The sequence below is a fragment of the Cydia strobilella genome, chromosome 7 (genome assembly GCF_947568885.1).
Source record: "Cydia strobilella chromosome 7, ilCydStro3.1, whole genome shotgun sequence".
NCBI classification, from domain to species: domain Eukaryota; kingdom Metazoa; phylum Arthropoda; class Insecta; order Lepidoptera; family Tortricidae; genus Cydia; species Cydia strobilella.
In genome coordinates this window covers 8,520,277-8,528,168 of record NC_086047.1, presented here as the reverse complement: position 1 = coordinate 8,528,168, position 7,892 = coordinate 8,520,277, and positions in this window count along the sequence as shown.

Here is a 7,892-nt window from a genome sequence, read left to right as displayed (position 1 = left end):
GAAAAATAATTTATAAGTTTATAACATCACATATTTTTTACTGATGTGTTGAATTGCATAATTGCTGCGTAACATTATTTGATATTCACATTAAAACACGGTTTGCGTCTAAACTGTCAATCTGGGGGCACGGCAGTGCCCCCGCCAAGTCGAGCAAAACAAAGAGGCACGGCCGTACCATCCTTTTCTCGAAGCCACTCAGGCCATTTTCAACGTTCTGTAATTTTGTCATAGTTTAAGCTAGAACCCTGAATTTTCAGTAACGTATAGAGCATAACATGATTTAGATATATTCTCAATAACATGTAGTTTAAGAATTATTGCATGTTCCTTAGTTTTGTCACTGACACACTCACAATCATCATACTTCTAAGGTACTTCTAGCAGACCCACAAGCTCCAAATTTGAAACGTAATAAGTTTTTAGCGTATTAAGCCAATAAAAACTTAAAAATACCTATAATATATAGTCCTAAATATCAGTCTCGTTTTAAAGATTTAATAACTGCACAAGTAAGTCTCTAATCCTATATAAATATGTGCGATAACAAAGTTACGTTTGCAGTTCCTACAATTAGTAGGTTAAGTATGAGGTACGTTACTTTGTACGATGTGCGTATGAATGAAGATGTGTATAATTATGATATGTGTATACATAGTATGAGTATGGTATGGGTATGAGTACACGAAAAGAAGGACTGCCTACAAAAAGAGATGAGATCCCATCAAAAACATTACATGTAAAAAGATGCAAGTCTCGCAACGCAATTCTTCTACTACAAAAAAGTTTTGAGATGTAATGTGAAACCAAGTCGGTATTTTAGTCAGTGCCAGGGGGTGTTAAAATCGTATCAGTACAACTATGACGATTTTAGCTTCATGTAAAATTATCATAAGGTTTTCGACCAGATGCTCAATTTAATAAGTAGATACAGTTATATATGTTAATGATTAATAATAACTACCTCAACTAAATATATATACTGTAATATTAATGGAATCAGATAGGCGAATACCCGACTTCCCAAGTCTTGGCGACAAACACTAGAAAAAATACATTACTTGGATTAGTTTCCCGGAACTTGCGAGATTAGCTGATTTAGGGAGCAATATTCAGCCATCATAAAATCTCTGGATTAAGGAAAATAACCAAAATATAAATAAGTAAGTAAATGAAAAACCATTTTAGGCGGCCAATCACAGCCGTAGTCGGTTGCATTTTTTTTAAATAATTATATCCAATAAGATATTTTCTGATAAAATGTAGCGGGCACTGACCGTACATTATGTCATAGCACCAAAGGAAACGCTTACACGCTCACCAAACAACACCTATTATCAAATATACCTGTCTGTGGCAGTGACAAGGGTATCACAGATCCTCACGAGTCGGCATAGACTAAAAGGAAAGGGCAGTTCGAGCAGAGCCGACCCTCGTGCATTAACGCCTAACACCTAGGAGCCTGATATTGACTCAGCGTTACTTTGTGTGTGCACACTGCACAGCAGTCTTTGTCGATTCCGACCGCTCGTCTAACCTGTTGGCCTCTTAGCATATCTTCAAAGGGTATAACATAACAAAAGGTTGTTTTCTTAGCAATGCATTGAAAAAGAAAGACTCGTGAATGGTATGCATTTGAAGTAAGTGCATCTTATAAATTGGTAAATTCCAAGATTTCTTATTTGCATTAATAACCTAATACCTAAGATTTATCAGTTATGCTTCATAATGAATGAATGATAGCTTATTTAATAGCTAAGAGTATAACAGGAACTCCAAAGTTACAAACAGTCTTTGGGTAATCGACACCGGACAGAACAGTCATTCATTCATTCAATAAACCCCAGTCAAGCTGCCTACATAAAGTTGGACTAGAAATCGAATCTTCGCTGGCTGTCATTTAGCTTGATTCGGCTGTAAACAACCTGCCACGAGAGGACGTGCCTGCCGTCAATAATTTGGAGAAGGAAATTGTGACAGGTCGGGCATGTTGTTTCGGTTTTCGTTTTGGGGCAACTACATGGGCGAAAGGCAATTTTATGTCACCTACGAATATGGAAAGCAAGAAAATAAAGTGACACGTGTAAAACGAGAAAACTGTAGCCGTCGACGCTACTGGCGTACCATGCATCATCGGCTCGGATAGGCCCGTAACGCGCCCCCTATATCCGCCGCGGAATGGGCTATGTCTTCAGTTTCAATATTGATGCGCCGCCAAAACATAGCTATGTTTAGGAGGTACTTCGGGTATCATATCGCAACTTCGAAATGTTTGCCCGATGTTTCATTTGCCAAAATTTCATTTGACCGAACGCCTTTAAAAAAACGTAAAATTTCTACACATTTGAAAAAAGCGATTGGGTTAGGTTAGGTTAGATTAGTAACCCTTCTAAAAATTAAACGGTTTTTTTTAAACGCGTTCGGTCTAAATAATATTTGGCATAGGTATGAAGTTGCGATAGGTAACCGTAATAAACATCGGACCAGACAAAACTTTCGAAGTCAACAATGATGTAAACATTAAAAAAACTGATTGAAGTAGGGCGTGAACGTAACGTGAGTTACGAACAGGGTACAGAGTACAGGGTAACTTCATGTTTTTTAAAGATTTGACGTTGCCATAATTACGAAAATAATAAACACATCAATGTTAGTAAACAATGTATATACAATGCTGTATTCAAGAAAAAAATGCAAAATAGGTGACCGGTAGAGGCACTGTACAATAGGGCATATTACTGCAATGTTCTGCCACCAGGGTGCGGGACTAGCCTTTTTAGTAAACCATAGAGTAACTTATACATACTGTAGGTTTTTGACGCGAAACGCGAATTTGAAAATTCGCTATCTGCCTCTTTATCGCTCAAATATGCAACAGTGACAGAGATGTTAGATAAAGAAATTTTCTTGTTTCACGATAGACCCTCAGATTGTGGTAGTGGCGCCCTGGCGCCCCTTACGCAATTTCGCGTAATATTCCCTATTACTCCATACATTTTCCTTCGTTCTCAGTATCGACTGTCATTTTCGGAACTCATGGTAGTGCTACTGAGCCTCTACCATGAGCTGCCAGAGTAAATTTCACTTTAGGAGCAGACAGCAAGAATATTCACGTTAATACAATCATTGATATCACGTAATTGCAAAAAATATATAATTATAAACGTCAGCTTCTACGAACAAAATTCAAATCATGTGAAATTTTACTTTAAACCATTTTTAACATCACTCACATATTAAAGTAAAAAAATCTTTAAATGCTTTGATACTGTGAACGTTTATACCAGCATTTCGTGGATACAATAAAATTCTTTTTGTAACATAAAATGTGGCAAAAAATCGTCAGGCGACGTCGCAGGATGTCACAAGCCGTCACTCCCGGGGAGGAGCTACACCCGAATTAAATTCCTGTACTCCTCGCCAAACGCGGCCACGTTCCCAACACGAATTTTAGGGAAAGTTAAGTAAAGTCAGTATATTGGCAGAATAAGTTTGTTTGGTTTGCTTTGTTCGGTTATTGAGTGATCGTAAAAGCGGCGGTTAACAACGCCTCATCGTATAGCCGAAACGATTGCGGAGTGGAAAAGCGAGTTATGGGTTGCGTGAAGGGAGAGGACAGGCGAGTGCATTAAGATAAAGCGCGTTGGGCGGGCGCCAGCGTCTCAAGTGTCCGGCGGTGCCAAGCGCCGGGCCGGGCGTCAACTAGCCAGAGGCCCATTCAAACTTACATTGTTACATCAAAATGATCTAAATGATGTCAGTCGCGCGTGCACTTTGCTTGTACTTGTCCATGTATTGGTGCGAACGAGACGCACGGGCGACTGATAACATGATCATTTTGATGTCACATGTATGTTTGAATTGGCCTCCTGGGCTCGCCCGGCGCCCGGCCCGTGCGCCCGTACTTTATCAATGCTCTAGACACCAACTAATAATTTAATCTCTTGTCTAGTATAGCTGGGTCAATTGGGTGGCATTAACGTCTTACAAAATTAGATTTAGCCTGTCTGTAATAACGCTCCACGCAACGGCCAGAGGATCTATTTTGTTCGAGATTTTGCTAGTAAAGTAAAACACATAAAAGTATTATGGAAATATTGAGATTCATTAATGTTATGACTGGTTTTGTTTTAGGTAATAATGTAATGTAATAATAAAGTTTAGAATTTATATCGTTGGAATAATGAAGGTTTAATATAAAATAAGTGATACTTAGATACCACAGTGCCGTGCGCAATCGAGCGTATGTGATGTTCAAAACGTAAATCTTCATCATCATGAATCATTTTATTAAAACAACCGGCAAATATATAAAATGAAGTAGTCAGTATACCTGACAAATACAATGTGTTTGTACATCTATAGTGGAGCCGTTAACCAATGAATTTTACCGACAAATCACCCCCCATTCCTATGTATTTTCCCAACTTATTATTGGGCAGATAATGGTACATTTTCTAACAACTATGAAACTTACAAACACGAACTTGCACTCCTAGTTGACCCGAAGACCTCACTACGCTCGGTTGAAAACAAAAAAAAAACAGTAATAAAGAGTCATGCGCCTTTATAAACTGTTCAGTTTTTAGTGTATACATAATATTGTTAAAGTAGTAAGTATACAAGTAGATATCGTTGTAACACAGTATCGCTTTTAAAAAAACAATTCCGTTAGCTTAGTACAAACAATCTCACTTATTTAACGATATAAAGTGGAATTTAAAAAAAAGGTTACATAATATAACATACGGCTAAATGAAGTAAAGTTATGTTATGATAAATCGACTAATCAGTCGAGTTATCATAACATAACTTTACTTCATTTAGCATTTACTTTGTAATCACAAAGGTAAATAATTAACAAACATAGCCAAAACGTATACATACAACGTTTGCCACTTCAAAAAATGACACAAGTATAGCCAATTCGCTCATCCGTTCCAGTTCGTACCAAAGAAATAGACATATACGAGTAGGTACAGTCAAAATCAAATAAATAGTGTAAATATATCAGAACACATTTATGATAAGAATGGTGTTACGTGTACATTGTACAACACACGGGCATGATAAATAATATCATATATGTAAATATAAAAAAACAGATGGGTACGAATGCCAAAAATCAACCCGCAACCGACAATCTCTTGTGCCAATTTCTGGCCACTGTGAATGGTGTCGTTCCAGCAGTTTCGGTATAAACTAGACAAGTGAGCTGACCGCGAAACTACTACTCATTTACATTGTCCAAATAATGCCGTTTTCTTGCGTGAGAAATATTATTAAAATTATGTTTGTCGTAACTATAATCTTACTCAAGCTCAGAAAAACTTTCCTGAAGTTATCGCGTAAGCGTAACAGACTGCTCTAATATGGCTTGCCAAGCCGAACTTAGTTTTAAAAATTCTATCGCAGGTGGGGCAGTAAAGTTGACCAGACATATTATAGGTATAATTATAGGAGGGTTTCGGCCGGGATTTACGTATCTGACGTATCGCATCAAGATCAATGAGACGAGCGTCTTCAAAGTTCTTTACGCTGGTACTGACACGAAAACGCCATTCTGGCCGCAGAGAAGCATACTCCTCCCATTTGTCAGGTGGTATACCGCAGGCAGTTAGGTGGCGTTTAAGCACGTCCTTGTAACGTAGGTGCTGCCCACCTTGGTTCCGTTTACCAGCTGATAGCTGGGAATAGAACCCGGCTTTCGGTAGTGTCTCGTAAGCGAATGTCGCCTTTGTACAAACACCATGTTTCCGAAGCATATAAAAGAATCGGAAGAACCATGGCTTTGTACACCGACATCTTCGTCTGCAGCTTTAGATCATGCGATCCCAAGACACGATGCGTTAGCCCACCGAAAGTGGACGCATTAACAATTAACCTTTTCATGTGTCGCTTCTGAACATCTTTGTATCGGAGGAGTTGTCCGCCAAGTTTCCGCTTACCCTCCTCTAGTTCGGAATAAAAGATGCGCTTCGTCACTCTCTCTTCCGCCATACGCGATACGGGACCGCACCACCGAAGCTGCCTCTATTCCACCGACCTTTAGTTCGTCGCAGAACTGGTATTTCGCACCCGGTCAGACCATCTGATGTTCATGATCTTACACAAGTATTTGAGATGGAACCGGTCTAAGGTACGAATGTGATGACGGTACACGCACCACGTCTCGGTAGAGGCAAAGGTTGGGCTGGTAAAGGTTTAGAAATTTTTGTGGCCAGTTTTGGGTCATGCGAACAGAAGACCTTGGAGGAACACAGTTTCCTAAACACTGCAGCACCGATCCTGCTGTTGATCTCAGCGTCAAGGTCACACTTCGATATTATAGTGCACCCCAGATACCGGAATTAGTCGACCTGCTTCAGCACGTCCTCACCAAGCTGTACGGCCAGTATCGATAATTAAGCAAACGTCGACGGCATCTTAGAGAATCTCGAGAACGGAGAGCTTCTTAATCTTCGTTTTAGACTTGAAACGAGTTAGGTCGAATACACTTCTGTCAGAACGAACGCTTAGTTGGACTTGTCCAGAGTCCAAAGCATCCAAGAAGCGAGTCCTCAAGCACTGTGGAGAAATATAACGCAACAAGATTTGGAGCCATCACACAACCCTGTTCGACTCCCCTCTGGTGACTGGAAATTGTTCCGAAAACTCATTTTCATGCCGAACTGTATAGCCATCATATTTTCGAACTGTCTTCAGTTAACGTATTTTTCGGGACACCCAGTTTTTTGCAAGACAAGCCACAGAGCTTCACGCAGTACGCGGTCGAAAGCTTGTTCAAGGTCTACAAAGCACGTATATAGGGCACAATTTTGTTCTAAAACAAATATAGCATCAACAGTGCCCCTATAAGGTCGAAAACCGCACTGGCTCTCCGGCAAGAGCTGTTCTGCTAGGCAACTAAGGCAACCAAGGCCGGTTAGGTTATGGAAAGTTTAAGTACTTACCTTTAATGCTGCAAAGTTTTTTATCACCGGCCACACCTTTGTTTACATTTATTCCGTGTGTTTAAAAATTCCAGTTTAGTTTCTAACTGTACATTTTTTATTCTATTGTTGAATAACGTAACGTAATAGTTACATTATAATTCGAAAACATTACAGTACAAGTTTAGAAAAAAAATAAAAAATAACTATGCGTTTTCTTCAAATTATTTTACATAACCTCAATATAGTACTGAAAGATAAAAATATTATTCAAATCCCAAGAGTAGAGCCGGAGTAGCTAGCATCAGCTTTCGGACCTGCCCTCGTAGATAATACGTTTCCTTTCAAATAAATTGTATTTCAACATTCATTGGTTAACATTTTAAGCATATAGAATAAAAATAATTATTATTCGTTACATCGCAATGGCGGAAGCCAGGCCAATATTATATCAATAAACGCAAATTCTAGGATCGCAATAAGCCGACGAACCATAGCAAGGATCGACACAGTAGCAGTCAGCACTTTCTTTGAAGCGCAGCCTCAGTTGGGAGACAATAATGAATTCAGGGATGAGGAGGCGTGCTTGAGTTTGCTCGTACGATCCACTTTGCACTTCCTCTCTTATAAAGCGATTAATGACAGCGACCTTTGAGACGATCAAAATAAGAAGGAAATAAAATGCAATCACGAAAGGCTTCCTTTTAGTCTTGGCGCTTCATTCTAAAGGAGTTTTGTCACGTACATAGCGCCGTTGAGATCATATTAAATTCTAAAGTATGTATTAAGTCTATAGGATTATATATTTATAAAAATCTACACTGTTTTGAATATACACGGAACCCCTGCTAGGCAACTCTTCATAAATAGCAACATAATGACACTCACATCACAATACCTATTTAACATCATTAAATATATTTGAAGTAATATTTTTGATTGTTGGTGTATGTTACCAAC